Source organism: Cupressus sempervirens, chromosome 2 (genome assembly GCF_028749045.1).
Source record: "Cupressus sempervirens isolate cs-2001-9-10 chromosome 2, ASM2874904v1, whole genome shotgun sequence".
NCBI classification, from domain to species: domain Eukaryota; kingdom Viridiplantae; phylum Streptophyta; class Pinopsida; order Cupressales; family Cupressaceae; genus Cupressus; species Cupressus sempervirens.
In genome coordinates this window covers 644,200,737-644,219,245 of record NC_143119.1, presented here as the reverse complement: position 1 = coordinate 644,219,245, position 18,509 = coordinate 644,200,737, and positions in this window count along the sequence as shown.

The window sequence follows — 18,509 nt, the reverse complement described above, 5'->3', positions numbered from 1 at the left end:
GGCTCTGTTCTAATTCTTCATTTTGTCTTTCAACCTTTGAGTCACTATGTATATTTCTGTCAGGTATATTAGCTTCTCTTTTAGGTATACTAACTTCATAATCAAAATGTGTTGTTTCTTCATTCTGTAACTTGGCATCTGAATGCAACTCGGTTCCTAAATTCAACTTGGAATTCATTGGTTGTGACTTGACTATTACTGAAACTTTTTGTTGGATCTCCACTTGATTGGTTGTTTCTTCTTCAACAGACATTCCTTCGTAGAAGTATACAAATTATATGTATTCTTTTGGTCTTTTGATGGGTTTATCATCATGAACTTTTGTATATTCATCAAAATTTACATTTGCACTTTCCACAATTTTATTAGAGTTAGTAATCAAACACTTGTATGCTTTGCTTCTTGTGGAGTAACGAAGGAATGTACCTTCATCACTTTTTGCATCAAACTTAACATTTCTTATATCTTTGAGAATATAACATTTGCTCCCAAACATTTTAAAATATTTTACATTGGGTATATATCCATACCATAATTCAAAGGGTGTTGAATTAGTACCTTTCTTGATTTGTACTCCGTTAAGGGTATAGACAACTGTACTTATAGCTTCTCTCTAGTATTTTAGAGAAATATTCTTTTCCATCATAAGTGTCCTAGCATAGTCCATTATTGACCTATTTCTTCTTTCAACAATTCCATTCTGTGGATGGGTTCTTGGTGCAGAAGTCTGTCTTTTGATTCCTTTGTCATTACAAAACATCTCAAATTCTTGGATGTGAATTCTCCTCCTCTTTGTGATCTTAAACATTTTAGACTCTTACCTATTTCTTTTTCAACTCTTGCCAAAAACTATTTAAACATTTGGAAGGCATCAGACTTTTTCTTTAAGAACATGATAGTCATCATCCTAGAGTAGTCATCTACAAACAACATTGTATACTTGTCTCTTTTGTAACTTTGCACTTCTAAAGGTCCACACAAATCAGTATGAACTATCTCTAGTATCTCTTTAGAGGTGTAAGTTTTACTTTTGAAACTTGACTTAGTCATTTTGCCCTACTGACATTGTTTGTATATCACATTATTAGGCTTTTTAGTTTGGGCAAACCTCTAACTTTCTTCAATTTGTTGATATTTATCAAGTTATCAAAGTCAACATGACACAACCTTTTATTCCATAACCATTCATCATCAAATTTCATCATAAGACAAGTAGCATCCTCTATCTCAAGGTAAAATAGATTACTTCTAGTTTGGTCTCCTTTTCCTATCAGTTTTCCATTTTTGTCATATATCATGGCAGTCTTGTTTCCAAATTCAACTTTGCATCCTACATTGTTTAGTTGTGACACACTCAAAAAATTATAATTCAATCTTTCAACGTAGTAAGAATTATCACAAGAGATCTTTTCTGTGAGTTTAATGGAACCCTTTCCTTTTATCAGACATGGAGCATCATTACCAATCTAAAAATGTTTCCATCATAATGATTTAAGATAAGGAACTTACTTTTATCTCCTATCATGTGATGTAAGCATCCACTATCATTTATCTGTTTTTCATTTGTGTTCACACAAGTTACAAGTGTAGTTGCCTAATCTTCATCAGACTCATCCTTCATTGCAACATATACTACTTCATCATCATGTTGATCAAATTCATCTTCTTCAACAATGTAGCACTTTTTGCCTTTGTCTTTATAATCTCTAATGTCATTTTCTCTTATGTTTTTGTACTTGTTTCTTTCCCTAAAGTTTTTCTTTGGTGTACATCTTGCAGCAATATGACCACCTTCATTGTAATTGAAACAAATGATGAGTAACTTACCTTTGAATTTTCCCTTACCTTTGTGAAATCTTCTTGCCAATAGTGCTTCCAATTGTTCAACATCTTCTTCATCTGTATCACTATCACTGGATGCATGCTTTATCTTTCTTTTCTTCTTCTACTTCTTCTCATCAGAATATTTCAATAGCACTTTTTCCTTAAAAGAAGATTCAAGACTTTCTGGTTTGTAATTGTCAAAATTGGATAATTCAAAAGTAGTGAGTCTCCATACTAGACCTTCAAGGGTTAGATTATTTCCTGGTATACATCTCAATTCTTGAATTGCAGACACTCTAATAGCATAAATAGGCAGTAATGTTCTCAAGACTTTACTTAACATAGTGTCATCATTTATGTGACCAATAGCACCTCTTATTGCACTAAAAACTTCTTTTATCCTAGCAACGTATTGAGCAATGTTCTCACCTTCTTCCATTCTCATGTCATCAAATTTACCTTTGAGACTTTCTGACTTGGCTCTTTGAACATTTTTGTCTCCTCCATAGATGGTTGTTAGGGCATCCCACATCTTCTTTGTAGTGTCACATCCCTTGATGTCATAAAATTTTGTATAGCTGAGAGCAGAGGAAATCTCCAACATTTCTTGATTATATTCTTTCTTATTTTTCATATCTTCTACAGTAGCAGCTCCAACAGGATCAACATGTTCTACTGAAATAATGGATTGTGCATGATCTCCTATTCCTCCAAGATGTAGTTTCATTAGGCTTTTCCATATAGGAAAGTTGTCTCTGTTAAGCTTGGGTACTTCTCTCTTGGACATCTTGATCTTTGTGCTTCTAGTACCTTCAAACTAGTTTAGTCAACAAACAAAGCTCTAATGCCAATTGTTAGAATTCTTTAGAATAACTGATAGGGGGGGGGGGGGTGTGGATCAGTTATTCAAGGTCTAGATGTACCAATTAAAACTTTTTACTTAGCACAATAAATATTTGTATCTGTATGTGCATCCAAGCTTATTACCAATAAAACATAAAAAATCATCCACACACTTGACATGGTGATTTAATATGGACACCCAATTTGGGAAAAACCACTAGTAACATGCTACTCCTTTTTCACTCTTTTGAAGTGATGCCCTATGAAAGGCAAACCCTGTTAAAGATTACAACACACACTATTAAATGTGACCCGGTTAAGGGATTTCAATCACCTTGTTAGAAGTGAGCTTGGTTAAAGGACTTTAGACCATTCACTTGGAATGCCACCCTGTTAAAGGATTTTCTAATGAATGTTAAGTCAACCTTAGTCCAAAGGATTTTTATCCTAATTGATACAGTTTTTAGAGAATACAATAGAGTATTTGATCTAACACAACTTAAGACTTGTCTTGTAGATTCCATATCACAATTCAATCCTCAATTTGCTTGGCTTTCATTCTTTGCAACTCTGATAGCTTGTTCACCCTTCAAGCATTTGTCTTCTTTAGCCTTCTTGCTTGGTATGCCAATGTAGTCACTACTTTGTTCACTAGATGAAGCAAATTTCTTGACTCTCTGTCTTTGTTCTTCCTTTGGTCCTCTTGACCTTCTCTTATATCTCACTTCAGACCTTTCTTCTTTTTTTTGCTTCATGACCAGACATTCCTTAAGTAGGAAATTAGAATACTTTGTCATTTTTCATCATCCAATTAGGGTTTAGATAGATTAGGTAGGATACAAAGTATCTACCCCATATCTTGTCTCTTCTAGAAACTTATCCTAGAAGCCATTTGAAATTTTCCCAAAAATGGTTCACCTTAAATTCTGTACCACCAGCTCATCAGTCTTATCTTCCACCTGGTTCACAAAATTTAAGATAACAAATTTTTTGACTCTTATTTGGTGAATCTATGATCTTTGCAATAATGCAACAACTTGGCATTATTGATCTTCTGATGCTCAGCACATACTGCATAGCTCAGCATCAACTGAAAGTCACTTGGCATCAACTACATTTTACTAATGCTCGGCACCTATTGTATTTTTCTTGGCACTAGCTGTGTTACTTGGAACATACTAGAATTTTCTTTTACTCGGCACTAACTAATTTTTTGCTCGGCATGACTTATCTTTGCTCGACACCTACTATCAACTTGATCAAGCTTTGTAGATAGTCTTAGTGTTTCTTATTCTTCTAAAGTTTCTGAGTATGACCAACCTTTGTAACTTCAAGTAGAATATCAATACATGATTTCACCATTGTCTTAACTGATCCTTGTACTTCATTTCATTACCATAACTCAACCTTTCTCGTAGGTACTATTGTTACATCTTATTCATTAAATCCTCTTCATCAATCAACTAAATAATAGTCTTTGGATCTTATAAGTAATTGTCTCACTAGCAAGTAGCAGGTTTGACATCAGTTACAAAACAATGATTGAAACACATACTACTTCATCAATCTCTTTTAGCAATGATCTTTTCAATTAGATCTCAATAATACATGCTTAGAAGGAAAAGAAAAGAACATTTACATACGTACCTCTTCTCCCCTTGAAGAAAATCGTAGAGCAAGCACTACTACATTTGGGCCTAAACACCACAAATTACACCATCATTGCAATTTTACCCCAAATGTTGTAGTATTGCAAAGAGCACAAAGATCACAAGGGCACAACATGAAAAAAAAATCAGAGACAAGGGCATAGGGATCACAAGGGTGCAACAACAAATGACAACGAAATCCTAGATCTCCTCTGGTCTCCACCAAGGACACGACAATGAAATAAAAAGATCATAAGGGCATGACAATGAAATGCAATGATCACAAGGGAATGATAATGAAATCTCCACCAATGTTTAGAGCTCTCCACCCTCATTTGGAGCTCTCCATCCTCTTTCGCACATAGCTCTCCACAATCAAAACAAATGGGGAATGACTTATGTCATATTTAAAAAAATTTAAAAAAATCTAAAATCAACTTCACATTGTGTTGTAACTTTCCCATAGGCATTTGATCATTGATAGCTTTCATTTCAAAATTTCAACATTCAAGTTTTCAAGTTTCCTCTTCATTATACAGTCCTTTCCACCCTAAAAACCACTTTGTTACTTATTAAAATCTTGACTTGAACAAAGGCAATGATAAAACAAAGCCCATATTCCAGAATCCAAATGATAAAATAATAAAAATCACTCAACTCGTGCTAATTGACCTAGCTCAAGATCGTGCACAAAAATAACGCAAACCAGGAAAAGTGGGCAAATTTTTTTAGAAAAATATATCATAGCAAAATTTTTTAGAAAGAAACAAACCATAACCTAGTTAAATTGGTCTAGTTGTTGATTAGTTGGATTGATTACAAATTCCTATAAAACTGTCGTCAAATTAGGTACAATAAAATGAACAATCAGATGTTCCTAGCTAGCAAGACCAAATATAGTTTTCCAAGATGATAAAATTGCATATGCAGATGTATGTATGTATGTATGTATGTATATATCTAGAGAGAGATCTTGTGGATTGTGGAGATCAATGGAGATCTAGGATTTTGTTGTCGTGCCCTTGTGATCTCTATGTACACACACACACACACACACACACACACACACACACACGTATGTATGTATGTATGTATGTATGTATATAAACAAAGAGATCTTGGCATAATAGAATAATAATAAAAATCACTCAATAGTTAGCATGGCCACGAGCATTGTTAAACATAACTATATAAGGAGTGAGTTAGAACATATATAGGTTAGCCTTAAATTAACTGTAAACTACAACACAAAGGTTGCACTAGGGTATTACAATATTTTAACTATAAAAAACCACTTGATTCACCCAAGTGGATGTATGATGGTGAAGAGTTGTATTAGATGAGTGAATCTCACCAATGGTTATAGGAATATAGCTACATCAAAACAATTAGAAACTAGAACTACATATTCATTAGAGTAAGTAGTTCAAGGGTCTTGATCCCATGAATATGGGTATGTAGGCAACCTGGTAGGTGGAGTATGCCTCAAGTGTGCAGACGCCTTGGACATAGATAGCCTTGGACGTAGTTAGTAGCACCTAATCATATATATATATGTATGTAACTATTCTCTACTTAATAGTGCCATCCACGTGTAGGTTGTTTGGGGGAGGGGGGCGTGGCACAGTTGAGCTTACACCTTCAACAAAAATTAATTTCCATTATTTGCACTCTTTGAATCAAAGGTCTATAACTTTATCACTTGTTACTATAATTGTCAAATAGTACAAACCACAATAGTTTCTTATAATTCTATGGTTCTCTTTGTAAGTTTATAAAATTAATTGCATTTATGTACATCTTTTTCAAGTTTGATATTTCTCTTTTTCCTCACTCATAGTCCAAGAATAATTTTTCAAAACACATACTGACCAATTGGAGATTGAGCCAAAAAATTGTAAGAACGATTGTGCCAAAAGAGCTAAAAAAAATCATTGTGCACAATAGTCATCTTTTTACATTATTTTTGGCACAATTGTTCTTACATTTTATGATTTTTGGTGAGAACAAAATTCCAAACTAATTAGGTAGGTGATAAGACCCATGTCTTGTGATAAGACATGTTTTTTTAATTAATAGAAATCCTAGAATTATCTAATTGTGTTTATTTTTATTTGGTTTTGGCTAATACAAACTTTTATTTCAAATCTATTTTCTTTTTTCCAAATGCTATGATTTCTAACGAGAAAATCTAGCTGAAATATCATATAAAAATCCTAGAATATATCTAATTTTTTTAAGGGAAAATTTGTTCATCTTTTTAAAGAGTATATGTATTTAAAGATTTCTTTCTTTTGGAATGGGGTTTGAAATATGTTTACTTGTCTACGCCTCTTAATTATAACTATGTTTTCTATGTGCTCAAGAAATATGAGTTTTTTAAATTCCAATTTGACTTCAATTAGATTCAAGAAAATTAGCTAAGACAAGGTATAAACAATGTAGGAACATGTTGGGAAACTTATTGGACTATGTTATTATTTATTCTATGTTTGCCAGTAAATTTAACTGGAATGTTTGGATCTAGCAGACTTGGTATTTTATGCCTATCTTTCTAAAAGTTTAAAAGAATTGCAGATAAATAACTTGATTTAAATTTTGCAGGTTTTGAATTGTATTGGCACACTCTCCCTACGAGGATCCCAAGTATCTATTGTGAGCAGTAGCTTTTAGTGGCTTTATGATGCATGATCTTTTAGTAGTTTTTTTTAAAGCTTTTAATACTTTTCCTAGTTTTTAGAAAGTTAATTTTTATTAATAACCTCAAAATATAACTTCCAATTTCGAATGTTAGTTAGTAGTTCATCTTATCTCAATTTTAGGAAGCTTCATGAAAAAATTCAGCTTTTTTTGAGTTGTTTTCAAAAATTACCAAAGGAAAAAATAGTTTTATGAAAGAACTGCCAAAAATGGTAATTTCAGATTTGTATTTAAATTTGTATTTACTCTCATTGTAGAGGAGGAGGATTTGGAAGAATAACAAAGAAGAATTTGGAGTTCTAATATTTATTTTTGTGTTCTTTCTCTCTTATGTTTATGTTAATTATTTGAGGAATTTTGGCTGCATCATTTGGTATTAGAACACAAAAGGTCTAGGAAAAGGAGATTTTTGTGGTTGTGTAGTTTTGAGTTTATGTTTGAGGAAATAGTTTCCTAAAGACTAGGTAGAGAAGATAAAATACCTAGGTTGAGGCAAAGGCAAAGCAGAAGCAAGGTTAATGGACTCGTTTGAAGAACTAGATTTATTGATGAAGTATTTGCATAAGAGGAGAGAAGAAAATAAAATAAAAGAGAAAGAGAGGAAGAGGAAGGAGGAAGAGATGAGGCAATTAGAGCTGAAAGAAATGTTAAGAGAATTACAAGAAAATTGGCAACAATTAAGAAAGCTAATGGAATTGGAAATGCAAAAATGATACCTACCAGTCAAGAAGAAGATCAGATGGCCTATTAAAAAGATTTTTTAGAAGAGGAAAATGTAAGAAAGGAAAACTAAAAATATTGCAGGAGGAAGAGGTACAAAATGAAATGGAAAGTATACCTCTGATTGTTTCGACATCAAGCACTGAAGAAGACATGGTAAACATAGCCATAAAAGAGTCTTCCTATCATTCTCAAGTATTTGAATCTTATCTTCATAATGAGAAAGTGGAAGTGCATGTTTATAAGAAGGTTTCTAATGATGATGTTTGAATTTATTTTAAATATGGAATATATATATTTTCAAGGATATTATGAAAATTGTGGTAATGGAGATTATGTTGATATATTATATGTTGAAGACATAAATGATTATGGTATAAAGGTTTATATAGAAGAAATGGAATTTTGGTTTTTAAAGGTTGAGAAGATGTTGAGTAGAATATGGGTTAAGAAAAATAAGAGGAAGAAGGATCCAGTGACAGTTGCAAAGATGAATGATAAAATGTCAAAAAATTGGAAGACTAGGAAGAAGGAACAAACTTACATTCCTCTGAGTCAATAAAATTAATGTTTGATATAATGGAAGGAAAAGTTCCAGAAAAGAAACTATACACATTCAAAAAACAACTTGCAGGAGCTTTTAGTGGCTTTATGATGCATGATGCTTTAGTAGTTTTTTTAAAAGCTTTTAATACTTTTCTTAGTTTTTAGAAAGTTGATTTTTATTAATAACCTCAAAATATTACTTCCAATTTCAAATGGTAGTTGGCAATTCATCTTATCTCAATTTTTGGAAGCTTCACGAAAAATTCAGCTTTTTTTGAGTTGTTTTTAAAAATGACCAAAAATGGCCAAAAATAGTTTTATGAAAAAACTGCCAAAAATGGTAATTTTGGATTTGTATTTAAATTTTTATTTCCTCTCATTGTAGAGGAAGAGAATTGGGAAGATGAATAAAGAATAATTTGGAATTTTACTATTTATTTGTGTCTTCTTTCTCTCTTATGTTTTTGTTAATTATTTGAGGACTTTTGGTTGCATCATATTGTTGTTAATATGGTCTAGTCATTGATTAACTAGGTTGATTACAAATTCCTGTAGAACTGTTATTAGATTAGGTACAATAAAATGAACAATTAACTGATCATAGCTAGCAGGATCAAATACAATTTTCCAAGGTGATAAAATTGCATATGCAAATGCATCACTTGAATGCTAGGCATGAAGCACATTCCCCAATTTATAACGAATGGTTGGATATAAAGGCTCCATATGCTAGCCCAAAAATGGAAGCCAAGGATGTAACCATGCATGTATTGGAACACTCTCCTTGTGAGAATACCAAGTATCTAATGTTGTTAATTTGGGCATCACTATATGATCTAGAATGTAATGAAGTACTGAAGTCGGTAGTAACTTCTCCCATGTCTCCAGAAAACACAGCATAGGTTTAGGGTCCCTTGGCTCCCAAGAATTTGTAGCAGCTATTCTCACTGCTAAAAGAATAAGTTCAGTTAAGAGGTGAGTGTAAGGAGTTGAAGAAGTAAGTTCTACTTTTGTGTAAATTCCATAATCACAAGGCTCATTCCCTTGCAGAAGCCATAACCTAATTAAATATACGTATATATACAAGCCATAACCTAGTTAAATGGGTCTAGTTGTTGATTACTTGGGTTGATTACAAATTCTTGTAGAATTATCATTAGATTAGGTACAATAAAAGGAACAATCAACACTATTTTTTTGCAGGATCTTGAGCCTTGAGCTAAGTCAATTAAATTAGCATGGGTTAAGTGAGTTTTATTGTTTAATTATTTAGATTCTAGAATATGTATGCAGCTAGAACAATTTTTCTATTGTGCTAAGATGTAATAAGAACCTTAAAAAATATCTCTATGTATACATACATACATACAATACATACATGCATACATACATACATATATGCATACATGCATACATACATACATATATGCATGTATTATGCATATATGTATGTATGTATGCATGTATGTATTGTGTGTATGTATATATGTATGTATACATGTATGTATGTATGTATGTATATATCATGTGGAGATCTATGCTTTCATTGTTGTGCCCTTGTGATCACTACATTTTGTTGTATGTATGTATACATGCATGCATGTATGTATGTATGTATACATATATGCATGTATTATGCATATATGTATGTATGTATACATGTATGCATGTATGTATTGTATGTATTGTATGTATGTATGTATGTATGTATCATGTGGAGATCTATGTTTTCATTGTTGTGCCCTTGTGATTGCTACATTTTGTTGTTGTGCCCTTGTGATCTCTGTATCTCGTTGTCATGCCCTTTTGATCTCTACATCTCATTCATTTTATTGTACCTAATATGATGATAGTTCTATAGGAATTTTTTGTCATGCCCTTGTGATCTATGCATCCCAAGTATCTATTGCTTTTGTTAATTTGGGCATCACTATATGATCCTGAATGTTATGAAATACTGAAGCTAGTAGTAACTTCTCCCATGTCTCTAGAAAATGTAGCATAGGTTCAGCGTCCCTTGGCTCTCAAGAATTTGTAGCAGCTATTCTCACTATTGGAAGAATAACTTCAGTGAAGAGTTGAGTGTAAGGAGTTGAAGAAGCAAGTTTTGTTTCTATGGAAATGTCATAATCACGAGGCTCATTCCCTTGCAGAATCCATAATCTAGTTAAATATACATATATATCAACCCAACTAATCAACGACTAGATCCATTTAACTAGGTTATGGCTTATTTCTTTCTTAAGATATCTACTATGATATTTTTTTGTAAAATATCTTGCAAAATCTGCCAATTTTTCTTAGTCTGCATCATTTTTGTGGAGGATCTTGAGGTAAGTCACTTAGCACCTTAAAAAACATCTCTCCGTATATACATACATGTATGTATGTATGTGCCCTTGTGATTGTTGCATTTCGTTGTCGTGCCTTTGTGATCTTTGCATCTCATTGCCGTGCCTTTGTGATCTTTGTATATGCATGTATGTATGTATGTATATACATACATATATATATATATACATACATACATACATACACACACATATATATATATATATATATATATACATACATACATAAATACATACATACATACATACATACATACATACATACATATACATACATACATACATACATACATACATACATACATACATACATACATACATACATACATACATACATACATACATATATATATATATATATACGTATGTATATGTATATATGTGTGTATATGTATGTATGTATGTATGTATATAAATAGAGATATCTTGGCACAACAGAAAAACAATAAAACTCACTCAACAGGCATCATGGCCACAAATGCGATAGCAACACTTATTGGTAAGTAGATTCCTCTTTCTCTCTCTCACATTTTTCATGTTTTTATTTCACTTGAACTATTATTTCTCAGGGAGAATTTTCTAATATTGGATTCATTTTATGCACGAGGCCATGAGGACATTCCTGGATGTACCCATGTGATGAATTGCCCATGAGAAATGAAGATGGACTTCCCTTAAGAGTAGCAGGAGGTGATTCCAGGTACTTTAAAGATTGATCCTTTCTTAAAGATTTTAGATGTTAACAGAGAATTTAGATGTTGGATTGGGGGGGGGGGAATGAGCTTCCACCTTCATGTGATTGACCCTATTTAGTAGAGAATATTAACCTATTCTCGAAACCAATTGAAGCTCAACAATAACCTATGATTGTATGAAAACTAATTGTGTGAATCTCTTAGTTTCAGGTAATACAAAAGGATGCCATAGTTCAATATGCAATGTCAATTCATATGCATACAACATCAGGCAGAGTTGAAAAATGCAACAAGTTTTCATTTTCATTAGAGGTCTTTAATTAGGTATTTTAAGTTATAGACCATCACAAACATTGTTCATGATGATGGTCTATAATTTTAAAAACTTAATAGACCTACTAAATAAATGTAATTGTGCTGTATTTTTTTTTAGCTCCGCCTATTATCCATGCATAAAGAATGCAGTTTTGTGTGCATTCTCGATTCAAAGTGGAAGAATCTTATTTTGGATGCGACGAAAAAATGACATGCACCAAAAGATGGGAAAATGATGTCACTTTTGCAGTTTTGGAACCTTTTTTTGTACTTTAAACATTGATCATTTCTTAAAGATTTTAGATGTTAATGGGGAATTTAGATGTTGGGGAGGGGGTGGAGCCAAATGAGCTTCCACCTTCACATGTTTGGACTTGATTAGTAGAGAACATTAAACTATTCTCAAGACCAAGTAAAGATCACTATTAACCTATCATGCCTATTCAACGTTTGCCGCCATTTTTTTAAAATTAATATAGCATGACATTGCAATTATGACTACTGGCCATTGATCCCACAACATTCCTGCCACATTCACATCCAATTGTGATGGATGTTTCTGATGATTTATTGTGGAACCTATAGCATTTCAGTCACACAAATGTCACAATTGTGATGGTTTCTTCCACAGATTTATGTCGTAATTCTTATGGTGAAAATGAATATTTTGTCAAAACAATAGCCCAATTTATGACACATTTAGTCATCGCAATTGGGATGGTAACCCTTGCCATCGCAACTTGTGATGGAAAAAGTCTAACACCCGTTCGATGGGAGCCAATTTTGACTAATGTCAATTGGGCGACGAGTTACTGTTGTAATTGTCATCGCAATTTAGACCCAAATGTAGTAGTGAGTATAGTATGTTTGCATGATTTGAGACATAAAAAACATGCAAAAATACTAATTGTATATTTATTTTAATTTTATTAAAATTAATTTAATTTTCAAATTTATTTCATTGCTTTAAAAAAATCTTTTTAAAAATGATTAGATATTAATTTTTGAAAATAAAAATAAAATAAAATTATATATATATATATATATATATAATTTATTAATTTTTGAAATCTTCTTATAAGTGGGTTTTTTATATCAATTACTTTTAAAACTCTTAGAGGGATATAACTTATTATTTATTTATTAATGCAAGTGAGTTACAAATTAATAAATATATAATTGCGATTTTGTTATATTTTAAAGAGAAGCTATAGTGGAGTTCACTATATAATCATCTAGTTAAGAATATTTAATATTATGAGAGAAATTGTAGATAACTTAATTAAAATTATAATTTCAAGTATGAGTTACTTGTAGTTGCATTATGAATTAAAGGAAAAGTAAATATTAACATTGGACTTAAATAGAAGTCAAGTTAATATTTTAGAAATAAAATTGATATTAATATTTAATCTAATAATATAAATTTATGTTATTAATTAAATCATTCATGATTTGAGATTATTTAAATTAATAACATGATAATATTGCATGATATTTTATATGCACAAAGAGATTTGACATTCAAATACTTATTGATTTAAATAAGTATATTATCATACAATTTATATTAATATGTATATTCTTACTTTATTTTTAAACACATCTGTATGACTCAAACTAAACAAGAGAAATGATGGAATTAAATTATATGGTTGAAAACTACGTGTTTTCTTAAATATTCTATTTATAGTCTTGTGATGTTTATTTTCATGATGGTTTTTTTGTGTGTATTGTTTAGTTGGCCAAGTTAGGATGTGCACCAAAGATGTTTTCAAGATTTTTTTAATGATTATATGACTCTATGTCATGATGTACTTTATGATTTAAATTGATATTTCTTTTGATGAGTATTCATGAGAACTTGGGTTTTGATAACCAATGTTGTTTTCGAGTTGCATGTTAGGGAACCAAATTTGATCAATATTAATTTTGTGCTATGTGACACAATTGTGGTTTGTGAGTTTTGAAAAGGTAGCCTAGGTGCATGTCTATGGGAGTAGCTTGCAATGGGGGTCAGGCTCCAAAGTGGTTGACAGGGTAACTCATTGTAAGTTGTGTAACAAGTGATAACATAGTAATTAAAATAATTTCCTCCTCCATGCCTTGAGAAAAATTTAAAAAGATAAGCTAGAGATTTTTCCTCATCGATGTCTTGAGTGCTTGTATAGGCTAAGGATAAGAATGGGATGATATCTTGAGAAGTATGACTAGTTTCATCATCTTCACGAGGGGGTATTCTGGCTCCACATAGAGTCACTAGGGGAGTCAAGGTCTTGAGAAACTACCAGGGTAACCTTAGAGTTGGCTCATGTGATGACACTCCATTGTATGTAGCCTATGTCTCCTTCATGTTTTCTTTGTATTTGCCTCTTGTGGTGTACTTGTTAGATATTACTTTTGATGATATATTTATTGTGATTTATTATTTATTGATTGGATGTCAATTATCATTGATAGTTAACTTTTATTTTTGAATATCAGTTATTCATTAATGGTGCTTTTATTTTTGGAGTTAGTGATTGAAAGTTTAATTTTATTGACAACAATTGTATCTGTTGGTTATTGTGTTTGTGACACTTGATATTGATTTGGAGGTAGTTGTATCTTTTTAGTTTTGATATTTGATTTGTACTTCATTTCAGTTGTTTATTTTGGTATGTGATGTTGGTTTGAATGAGTGTCTTTTCGGCTTTGGTTATTTTTTTCTTTATCATTAGTTTGTGTTACCCTTGAGGTAGATTTTGCTATCAAGTTTCCTTACCTAGGATGGTTTTATGATTAGATTATATGTGTGTGGACTGTACATTATCTCTCATGCATGGTGGGAGTGGAAGCATGATTAGGTGACCACGTGATCGGGAGGTAGTGTCTTCTTACCATTTGAGTCCCCCTCAAATTGACAGAAGTTGGATGCTCGTTAATATAGTTGCACCATTATCATTCTTATTCTTTTCTTGAAGAGTTATATTTGTTTGATGTATCTATGCATCATATGTTTTGAGACCCTACAAGATATTGTATTGTATATTGATGTACTTATATCTGTTCTTGCATACCCTGTAATATGTGTAGTAGATGTTATTCATTGGATGTATTATGTTATATGTATTTATGATTTTTCTTATGAGATGATGTATTTGTTACTTCCTTGTGATTGTGACACTGTACTTGAGACTTAAAATAATTAATATAAACTTCATAATGTGACTCAACATGAAGGAATCCTTGAGGAATGGAAAGTTATATTTTTAATTGCTTATGTGTACTTGATGTGTATGTGTATATTGCTTCCGCATTGTTAGCTTGTTTTGTTTAAACTTTTTTTTTAAATAGTTCAGTAAATATTGTAACATGTTAGGTTTATTTCTCTTGGGTTCCCGAGTGGGGCGTTACATGTAAAGAGATGAAGAGGTTTAAATCTCAGGATCAGAAATATCTTGATTATCAATAGAGATCTTATCAATGGATTCTTTGCAGTGCTTAAGTTTAAGGAGATTGAAAAAAAATTAGAACCCCAGTCTTCGAATTGGAGCCAATGGGCTCTAGATCTAATTTTAGCCCCCCAAATTTAAACCTGTTGACATTTCCTAAGAGTGTCCTTAGCTGCCATGACTTGAGACAAGAGATCAAAGTTTGAGGAGTTCTATTGGATATTTCTCTCAGCCCTCTGAAGCTCAGTGCTCAACTGCTTCTCAATGAATCTATAGTCTTTTGCCCTCTTCTAGCCAATAGTCTAAAGGAAGCATTTCCAAGAAGGGAGGTTGAGGTTCCATCTATCTAGATTAGATAAATGATGAAGATTAACTTTATTGATGCCTCTAATGATTTGAATGGTAGAAAGGACATCCGCATCCTTAAGAAGGCTAGAATTCAATATAAACTTATGAAAAGAGACCTTATTATGCACGAGGACCTTGGTAAAAATAGGGTTGTGGTAAGAAAGAGTAGTGGAAGTGACCTGAACAATATTACCAAACCAATCAGGGGGGAAGGAGAAAGAGTGCTTATCATCATAAAAATGGTCAAGCCTAGAGTAAATCCTTGCCTATCCTTACTGAAAATTGCACCATGTATGCCAAATACCAGGGTTAAGATTCCTATTACTCGCAATAGGATCAAATAAATTTTTAGAGTTTAAGAATCTATTCCAATGGAATTTCTCATTGTCTTTCCAGTGAAAGGGGTTGCCCCTAGCTTTATCATCTTGAGATTCAATCATGTTAAAATCACCTCTGAATAGCCATGGGATATGAGGAAGAGAGATCAACCAATCCCACAAATTACTTCATTCTTTAGGCTCATTCAAAGCATATATAGAGCAAATGCTAAAAATGTTATCATCCTATTGGAAAGTACACCAAACAACTCTTTGACAAGGAGAACAACCATTCTTAGAGATGTATTTTTCCCATTTAGGGTTAATGAGAAAGGAAATGCCACCTCTTCCCCTATCATGCTTAGTAAACAATTTAATGGTGTCTTTCCAAATGAAATTGAGATTAGATTCAAGCATTAATCTAATAGCTTTAACTTCTTGCATCATAAAAAAGTCTACAGACTGAAATGAATTAATCAAACGTTTAATAACAAATTTTCTATGATCTGATTAGGATTTAGGACTATTACAGAGGAATGCTAATTGATTACATAGAATTAATTTAAAACTTTTAACGAATCAAATTAACGTAAATGAAATAAGAGAGCAACAAGATTAAGTTGATAAAAGAGACAATGAGAGAAAGAAGACGCAAACAATTTGATCTCGGAGTTCATCCGTATGGACTACGTCTCCGGGTCCTGCTCCAATTGGGGGACCGATCCGATTATCTCCAAAAATTAGGTACAAATGTTTACAAAGTCATTCCTTTGAAGTACAACAACATCACGCTGTTTCAAAGTACAAGAATGAGAACTTCAAAGATCTCCCTTATACTCAGCACTTGGACGTTCTCTCCTTTTTCTGAATGCCCCTAAGAGTCTCCTAACCCCCTTTTTATACATGAAATTAGCCAAAATAAGGCTATAACAAAATTTTACAAAAATAACCTTTTAATTAATTCCCCCCTTCGAATTAACCTTTAGCCATTCTTGAAGATTCGGCATCATGTCAATTTTGGGGTCAAAAATAACTAATAACCTTATTTTACTAAGGTTGGCGGTTTTCTAGATAAAGTCAAATAGCAACTCACGCAAAATAATTTTTAAGTGCTAAAATGGTGCAACGGTTAACAAAATTTTGTGGTTATCGCCGGTCGGGGGTTCCAATCCTGCCGGCAGTCACCTTACTTAAAAAGGGGAGCTAGTTAATGGTTAAATATTAATTGCCGCCAATGGATTTTGAAAACCATGCGTGGCATAGTAGTGGAAGCATGAGTGTTGGGAATAAATGGTCATGGGTTCAAATCCGACCATAAACCTTTTTATTTCCCACTTTGCTGACATCATGATGATGTCATTAATATTCATCTCTCATGCCGAACTTTAAAATGTCATAACTTCCACGTACAAGCTCCTTTTTTGACAAAATAAACACCGTTGAAAAGCTCTCGATGAGCTCTTTGTTTTGAAATCCATTGTTGTGCACTTTGGAGATGATTATTTTTTTACCTTTTTGATGACCTCCGTTCTCAGTTTGACCAACCTTTGACTGACCATAACTTTTGCATATGGACTCCGTTTTTGTTCGTTCAAATTGCATTGGGTCCAGAATTTCAAGGAGTTTAATCTTATGCTGATTGTTGGAGTTTTGGAGATATTTCAATTTTGACGAAAGTATCCCCCGGATCAAGCCTCCCCACTAAGGAGCTTTCGGACCACCGAAAGTTTGGATTACTCAGAAAGAAGGTGAGGGTATAGTTCCCTCACTTTACCAATCTCCATCCATCTTGCCTTACTTGGATGCATCCCCTTCAATCCCACTCGGAGGTATTCAACTGGTCCTCTTCGTGAAGTTCTGACATTCCTGTCTAGGATAACATCTTCTGGCAATTCTGACATGTACTCTGGTGAAAGATCATCAACTGATGGAACCTGAACACTGATGTCTTCATCCAAGATCATTGGAGGCTCATACAACTTCAGATTCTCAACATTGACAACTGAGTAAATTTGCATGTATGGAGGAAGATTAAGGCGAAAAGCATTGGTACCGATCTTTTCCAAGATCTCAAAAGGACCATACCTGATAGGTTTAAGCTTCCTTCCTTCACCTTGCATTCTTTCCTTGCTAATATGTAACCAAACTCTGTCACCAACTTGGAATTGGTGATCAATGCGATGCTTATCATGGCGAGCCTTGTATTTTGCTTGGCTCTGCTCCAACTGTGCTTCTACTACCTGATGGATTGCTTGGACCTTTTGGATGAACTTTAAAGCCTTTTCTGCATCATGGCATCCATCTACAACATCGTCCTTCCCAAAAGAAAAATCCATTGGTGTCTTAGGCAAGTAACCGAAGCAAGTCTCAAAAGGAGACCTCTTTGTAGAAGAGTGTGCCGCATGGTTGTAAGCATGTTGCACATAATGAAGACTTTCATCCCACAACTTAGGATGTTTGCTGCAGTAGCCTCTAAGTAGATGCACAATTGTCCTGTTCACTACCTCTGTCTGTCCGTCGGTCTGCGAATGGAAGGTTGTACTCTTCTTCAGCTTGGTGTCCATGAGTCCCCATAAAGATGACCAAAATTCCCCTAAGAATCGAGAATCTCGATCCGATACAATAGAAGTGGGTAACCCAAAATGAACCCATACATTTTGAAAGTACAAATGAGCAGTCAGTTCAGCAGTAACTTGCTTTTTACAAGACATTAAAATACACATTTTGCTGAACCGATCAACTACTACATACAAATAATCATGACCCT